At 40.6% G+C, this 8550-nt stretch overlaps 1 long non-coding RNA gene across 1 annotated transcript; it reads left to right on the top strand.

Annotated features, from left to right (window-relative positions):
• The first annotated feature begins 1981 nt into the window (after positions 1-1981).
• On the top strand, positions 1982-7915 carry LOC310762104. The gene is made up of 2 exons (XR_014547864.1): positions 1982-2100; positions 7709-7915. It is a non-coding gene; the product is annotated as an uncharacterized lncRNA (long non-coding RNA).
• The last annotated feature ends 635 nt before the right edge of the window (positions 7916-8550 follow it).

An 8550-nucleotide genomic window follows, 5' to 3' on the forward strand; every position in this document is an offset into this window, starting at 1 on the left:
TCGGATAGCAAAGCAACCCCAATATTCATTCTTTGCCATGTGCTCATTTGGCTATTGGTACAGGATTTCGTAGTGAGAATGCCAGTGGAAGATAGGCATTCAGGTCATATTGCTGTGTTAGTTACACGGGTTGCCTATTTTTTTCGGGGTCCATTCCAATTCAGAGTGCTGGCTTTGGATTCGGAGAGGTGGCTGCATCATCTGCCCTCAGACCATGCCTTGGAACACACAGGGATTATTGCCTTAAGAACAGAGAAAAACAGGAAGGTTCCAATGAACGCAAGTGCTTTTAACCACCACAGTTTGTACAAGCATTTGACAAATGGATTAAGTCTTTAAAGTCATAACATACTACCTAAAGACATGCCTCGATGACATGAATGTATAATACACCAGGACTGAAGGAGCCAATTACATCCAGACATTTCTATGTAGTTGCGCCATAACAAGGTAACATTATTTCAGTGCACACCGATCATTTTTAGTTTTAAAAAGCTGTTTCTTGGTCTGTTAACTTGCGCTTTTCAGAGTAACGTAGCTTTCCACTGTAATTTCGTTAATGCAATGCAAAAATAGAAAGGACTTTTATTTTCATTTTTCAAGGAAAATTATTCCATGGCAATAGCCATGCATGAAATATTTCACAGTGGGATTTTTTTATAAAAGGAATGATGTTATCAGTGAGTGAGTACAATACATATTGATTTGCAATATGATTGTTCAAAGAAAATTGCTTTTATTAACTTTCGGTTTTATACTTTCTATTAACTTTGTATTTTTCCTGCTTCTGCTTGATGGTTGTTTTATAGTTGGCTAATTTTAATGGTCATCATCTGAATGTTGTGGGGAAGGAGTTTTTTTAATAATTGTTTAGGAATTAGTGCATGATCACTTTTAGTGTTTTCTTCTGTTTTAATATTTTATATAATTTTTATATTGCAATGTACTGTGGTTTTTCAGTTGTACGTTGCCTTGGCACTCCTCTGGAATAAAGTGGTTAGCAAATGAAATTAATAATAAAAAATAATATTGTTGCAATTAATTCAATCATATTTAGAATTTCAGTATCATATATGAAATTTTACAAGCCAAAGCTCCCTTGCAAATTAGAAAAGTTGGAAAATATATATATTCACATTCTGGGCTAAGCCACTGAATTAAATATTTCCATCAAGCGTTTATACCACTTTAGACTGTTGAAAGGACTTCAACATTCTTAGCTCTTTTCTTCTTACCATGCCACCATGAGGAAGCTTAGGATGAAGACTTGACTGAGAACATCTAATGGACTCCATGACTAAGCAAAAAAGTTAGAGGCAAATCTTATAGGTTCACCCAGTGCTTTTTTCCTGGAGGGACGCAGGGGTACACATACCCCTAAACATTTTGTGAATCTAAGTTTGACCTCATTGAGGGGCAGTATTTCAATATGAGTAGGAAAATGAGAGTACCCCTAAACATTTTTTTAAGGAAAAAAAAGCACTGGGTTCACCACTGACAGAATTTATGCAAAGTACCCAGAGAGAAAACTAAAAACACTTGAGAAGTGTGATTTCTTCTTTCCCCCAACTAATCATATTATTTGTGTCCTTTTTATTGTTCCCCTTTCCACCACCAAATTGTCTCTCAATTTGCAGAAAATTGAGAAATCTTCAGCAACAAGGAAGTAGTGACACAAGTTGGGAGTGTGCATCAATGAAGCTATCAGGCCCTGCGGACTCTCCCCAGCTATGCACACACACCTCAGGCCACATCAGTCTTGCTCTGCATCCTCCTTGGGGTGTTTTTGTCTGACCTAAAGGGGTCCATGAACTCTGATAATGCTTTTTGGATACCTGAATGGGGCATAGAGAGGCAGTGGTGGAGCAAGCCGATTGGGGGCCTGGGGTGGCGCGTGTGCCCTGCGGGGGCGGGGCAAGCTGGGACAGGATGCTCCACAGGGCTTCTGAGGAATCTGCCTGCCTCCTCCCACTCAACCACCCTACAGCTGAGGGGGAGGCAGCGGGCAGACCATTTGGGCAGCGCAGAGCCTGTGCGCACTTGAGCCACCGCGTCTCTCCCAGGAGAGATGCGTGGCTCGGGCACACTGCAGGCCCTGCGGTGAGTGCCACCTGGCATTTTGTCACCCCCTCATTGGTGACACCCAGAGTGACCCCCACCCCCACCCCCTTCCTCCGCCCCTGTAGAGAGGCATTTGTGAATGCTCAAAGCCTTTTGCTTTTATTGTAGAAAGCCACATCCAAGCTTGATTTGAGAGGGTTCACCCTCTAGAAGAAGGGAAACCCAGCCAGATGGGTGGGTAGAAATAAATTATCATTATTATTATTATTATTATTATTATTATTATTATTGAAGATATTAAGTTATTATAAAAAGACTGGCTTTGTGACTGTTCAGGGTGCACTTCCCTCATCCCTACAAAACTGCAGCCCATCCCCAGATTTCTGGGATTAGCAACAAGTCTTGGTCAGAAAGAAAACTCCCTAGATCTGACCTGAGTTCCAGCATCTTTCTTATTTCCCATCCCATTTGAGGGATGGATACAGCTGCCAGTTTTTGCTCTCTGAGCTTCTCATTTTTCTAATATTAAATTCAGCTCTCCACACTTCTGCAGCAATTTCTTTTTTGGGGGGGATTAAACCCTCATGAAAATGCATGAAAATTCTTTTAGCATTTTAGTGTGAATAATAAACACATTTCGGTATGCTATTTTGACCGATGTACACCTTTTTGTAGTGCTTTTTGTATATTTTCATGAATACATTCATTCTGATGCACACGTTTACCTAATACATGCATTTTTGCAAGCCTTGTTTGGTTAGCATCCCAACATTCAGATAGTTGTGAATTTCAAATGATGGTTGTGTTTCCGTTCTCATCTTGTTTTGGAAAGCGAAAATTTGAAACATCTGCCTTTAAATGAGAACTGAACCGAGTTTCTTCCCATCCTGACTCTGTGCTATGCAAAGTTACAAACAACCTGACTTTCATATCTTGAAAATATGCCAGGGTGCAAATTTAAGCCACAGCACAGGCTGCAGGTAGGACAAGGTATTCTTCGGATTTAAAAGTCTCCTGCTAGCCCCTCAGAGTCCCATTGTGGCAGCCTGCCTCTCCTATTCCAGCACAGACCCTCCCAATCATGTCAGGCTCACTGGCCTTCTGATGCTTTTCCTGGGCTTGGAATAAAAACAAAAGTAGAAGAAAGTCCCTCCCCCTCTTTTTTAGACCCCAATTACTTTCTCAAACTGCTGAAGAAAATTAAAGCAGTGGCTAGAAAGCAAGAAGAGAGTTTTATAGCACGGAAAAGCCCTGAGCAGGGACTATTTCAGTGTTATTCCAACCAAAGTGTATGGGGGAGGAAGGGGGGGAGATTGACAATGAAAACAAACAAGGCAAGCATTACATATTTCCCTAGGCTTCGAAGCAGAGGAGAAGCCTACCAACTGGCTCCCACACACACGCTATTCCATAAAGCGCTCTTTCTTGTAGGATGGCCAGGAGGACTGGCTCCTGCTTAATTGCGCGTCATCATTACACTGCAAGAGCTCACTGAGATGGGAAGTTTGATTATTGGTTTTTAATTCTGATGCAGTTTTTCATCCTGATGGCTCTTTTGCCTGACACTAAATTACCTTGCTGCAAATTAAATACAATAAAATTGCTAATAAGCCCATTGGAATATGCTGACAGTGTGATATCTGGTTCCTGGAGAACACTGTCCCCCTCCAGTGCTTCTTTACACTAAACCTGCATGATGTCCAAATCAATCCAGATGCCTATCCCATTCCTTAAAAAATAGAAAAGTCCTGCGCATGCGCGCACACACACACACACACACACACAGAAAGCAACCAGATCATCCACCATGCAGCACGACCACTCCATACAGACTTTGTGTGTGTGACACAGAAAATCTGTATTTACAAACTTGTATACTGATTTTAGATCAGCTTGCCTTGACATTGTTCCCCTAAAGAACCCTAAGAATTCTTGTTTGGAAAAGTTGCTGATGTGAGTGTTCTCTGTGAGAGTTTTCTTTACACTTCATCAAACTAATTGAAATAAAGAGGAAAACCACCCCACGCAGGCCAATGAGGCCTGAGCATGCTTAGTGAGTATGCAACACTGACTGATGAGGAGGGAGAATGGGCAAATACATCCGTTTCTCTCAGTTTCTCATTTTTCCAGTGATAAAATCAGTTCTCAGCATTGCTATATATATATCTATTTATTTTTAAAGCGCTCGTGGAAATTCATCAGCATTTTTGTATGGATTTCTTCTATGGTACACATGTTTATATGCAATTTTGCCTAATACTGTATACACATTTTTGCACATTTTCCTATTATAATTCATTTTTATAGTATCTCTATTTCTATATTTTCTACATTTTGATATTATCTTCACTAATATATGCACACTTTACCATAGTGTATTTTTTTTGGTACATATTACTTCACTGGCGAACTGCATTGCAAAATTTGGATAAGCGCAAATTTCAAAAGATGTTATGTTTTGGTTTGTATATTGTTTCAGAACAAATAATAGTAATATTAATAATTCTGGAGAAAGAACAATATATTCCACTACACTTGAGGCGAGCAGGCAAACATAGGGTTGTCAGGGCAAGCCATACGGCACTCACAGATCTGTCCCCTCCCTGAACCTCAACATTTGTTGCCTGAGGCTGCTGCCTCACTTTGTCTCATGATAGGGCCAGCCTTGATTCACATGTTTCAAGACTAGGCCCTAGCCTTGAAATAAATTGTTTTTAATCTCCCATAGTTTTGTTTCTCTTAGCCACAAATAAGAGCAGTTTTGTAAAATGACCTTCAGAAGATATCCCTATAATTGTTGCCTCCTATGCTTTTTAGTTACACATATTGACTGTGGGCTAACAACACTTAGCAATTTCTTAGCTATTGAAAAAGATAATGAACTTGGAGTGTAAAAACGGTGCCTTCAGCTTAACAGGAAGCAGGGAGTCTCAGTGGTAACAGGGGGACTGCAGTATGTGCCTTTTTCCCTTCTGTCAAGACGAGCTAATTGGAAAACAATCATTTTTGTATTGGCAAAGAGTCCCTATCTGCAACAGCCAGAGATATAATCCTCTTATGAAACAGGTCAAATAATAATATATCTTCAAGGTGCTTTTAACTTCATTTGTAAAATTCCCCTTCACAAATGACATTTTAATTGCATTATTAGATGCAGGTCTTAGGAACTTAAGTCCAAACCACATGTCGTTAATATTCCTAAAATAACTGAGAATAGGGGAATGGAAGTCCTAACAAATATTTTGTTGAGCATCTTTGCTGCGCAAATGGCAATATTTTCAATGTTAGTCTAAACAACAGGGTAAGAAAAACTACTCAGAGAAGCCACTGATACAGTTGTTTATACACTATGGCCACAGTCCATTTTTTTGGTTAAGAATACAGTGGTACCTCAGGTTACATACGCTTCAGGTTACATACTCCGCTAACCTAGAAATAGTGCCTCGGGTTAAGAACTTTGCTTCAGGATGAGAACAGAAATCGTGCTCCGGCGGCGTGGCGGCAGCAGGAGGCCACATTAGCTAAAGTGGTGCTTCAGGTTAAGAACAGTTTCAGGTTAAGAACGGACCTCCGGAACGAATTAAGTACTTAACCTGAGGTACCACTGTACTTAGACTCACTGAAATTAGTGGAGTTAAAGTTGCAGCCCCAATGACCCTTACTGGAAAGAAAAATTCACTGAACACAGTAGGACTTACTTCGGAGGCACCGTGAATAACTGTTAATATGAGTAACTCTATGCTGGATTTGTGTGGCCTGTGTGTTTTGACTTTTTTTGTAAGCTTTTACAGGTGCTCAGGTTTACCTAACTCTTGCATATCCAAATATGCACAGGTGCCAGTGGGGAATTTCCCCCAAAGCAAATACCAGATTTAGAAGTCTAATTTCCCTCAGGACTACAGCAGGTTGAATCCCCCCTCCACACCTGCTCTGATCCCATGAATTATCAGCCAACCAATGCTGATGTAATATACTTCTAAAAATCCAGTACCCCACAGTAGCTGGGCCCTGAGCCACTCCCATTATACAGAATGGTGCCGACAATAGGACAGTAATTTTTGCTTTATCCCAATTTTGCAGCTGATTTCATGTGAGCTTCTTGCACTTTGGATGTGGCAGCAGTCCTTCTGACGATATATTGCTAATCCGCTCTGTCCTGAACCTCATGAGCTGTGAACGATTTAAAAAGGAAAATTGTGGGATCATCTTGAGATCGCACTCAATTGCGCTGGCTCATGTTGCTAACTGAAAACAGTTTACAAACTTGTGAAATTTCTTAATTTTTCTAAAACTGTTCTTGTGAGGAACTTTTGGCTAGCATAAAGTGTTATCTAGTGGCTGACCTAAACTGCAGCAGTTCAGATGCAGTTTTTAACTCAAGTGATAGTTTGTTTGAGGCAGAGCTTTGTAATTATTACTTGAAAATGTTGTTTTCTGCTATTAATGGCTGTGTTTTGCCATATGCCCCACTATTTGCTGCCAGCCATTATTCATAGATAGAACCTGGAAATAAATCTTGTCGAGTACAGTGTAGTTGGCAGGACAAGCTGGGAGCACCAGAGGAAGCCAGTTTAACAGAAGGGCTTGGCTTCAAGTCAGTCTCTGCTCTAGCCCTAAGATGTGCTGTTCCAGCGCAAAAAGTGCTTAGGATATGAGCATCCATGCTGTAATATGCAGAGGCTTTGGTTACATTGTTTTTACATTTCATATCTATAATCCAGAGCCCTGGAAATGTTTTTAAAGTTGAAGGGGAACATAATGACTGTTGCCTACATATCACGTGCATTTTTACATCTTTATTTAATAAGCGACTAACAAAACTATAAGCCATTGTGTTCAATATTTTTAATAATATTTTTATTTGCTTTTCTGTTATATCTTGCCATCAATATGTACTCTGTTACATTCGTGCTTAAAACAAAAATAAAGGTGATAACCTAAATATAAAACATGAGCATATACAGTGGTACCCTGGGTTAAGAACTTAATTTGTTCTGGAGGTCCGTTCTTAACCTGAAACTGTTCTTAAGCTGAAGAAGCAAATTTAGCTAATGGGATCTCCCACTGCTGCTGCCATGCGATTTCTGCTCTCATCCTGAAGAAAAGTTCTTAACCCAAGGTACTATTTCTGGGTTAGCGGAGTCTGTAACCTGAAGTGTCTGTAACCTGAAGTGTCTGTAACCCGAGGTACCACTGTAATAATAATGGTAACATATCTACATTCCTCCAAGTTGTTTAATTCCTATATGTCTTTACTTTTACTTCCCTTCTACTCTTTCCATGATTTCCTATCTCCTATCCTTTTTAACTGTGTTTTCTTATTCTTCTACATTATTCTCATTACCTTACATAGTCTCATGTTGTAACATATACTGCTGAGTGTTTGTTCAACCTGTTATGATAATTTTCTTGTTATAATATTTTTCCATATAATATCCAGTCCTCTTTCAGTCTCTTATCATCTTTATCTCTTAATCTATTTGTCATACTGGCTAGTTCTATTACTTTCAGTATTGTCAACATGCATTTAGCATAATCTTATGTACACTGAAATAACTAGTAATTCTTCATGATGATAATTGTAGACCATTTAGAGAGCATCACTTGGCTTTGACTTCAACAATGGTCTTTTCTTCTTTTTTTACAGATCAGCTGTGGGGTGAGGTCACACAGCCCCGCCCCCAGCAACTAGGGCAGTGCTACCTCATTGCATCCCAACTTTTGGAGCCTATGGGTGCCTTCCCAGTCATTGATTTGCAGGAGGGATTCAAGCACACACCAGAACTTTGGATTTGCACATTTCAAGTGGATTAAAGGGCTCTATAAGCCTAGCCAATAAATCCACTTTTATAACTGTTTTGTACTGCTTTTTTGAATGGTGTTTTATTGTATACTTATTGTTGCACACCTTCCCAACATTTCATTATATATATATATATATATATATATATATATATATATATATACACACACACACACACACACACACACACACACACAATTTATATACATTTCAGTATATACCGTATTTTTCGCCCTATAGGACGCACCTTTTCCCCTCCAAAAATGAAGGGGAAATGTGTGTGCGTCCTATGGGGTGAATGCAAGCTTTCACTGAAGCCTGGAGAGTGAGAGGGGTCAGTGCGCACCAACCCCTCTTGCTCTCCAGGCTTCAGGAAGCTATCTGCAAGCCTGCAGCCCGAAACCCAGGGAGCGCAGCTGAGCGCGCCCCAGGCTTCGGGCAGATATCCGCAAGCCTGGGGAGACCGGCGGGAGTTCCTGCCGGTCTCCCAAGGCTTGCGGATAGCAGCCTGTTCTGGGGGCTGGGGTCGGGGGAAGCTCGGGCTTCCCCCGCCCCAGCCCCGCGCCTGGAGGGGAAATAAATTTTTTTTCTTTATTCCCCCCCCCCCAAAAAAACTAGGTGCACCCTATGGGCCGGTGCGCCCTATAGGGCGAAAAATACGGTAAGTATTTTTATAATTAAGGACC

Source organism: Podarcis filfolensis (genome assembly GCF_964270895.1).
Source record: "Podarcis filfolensis genome assembly, chromosome: 4".
NCBI lineage: Eukaryota > Metazoa > Chordata > Lepidosauria > Squamata > Lacertidae > Podarcis > Podarcis filfolensis.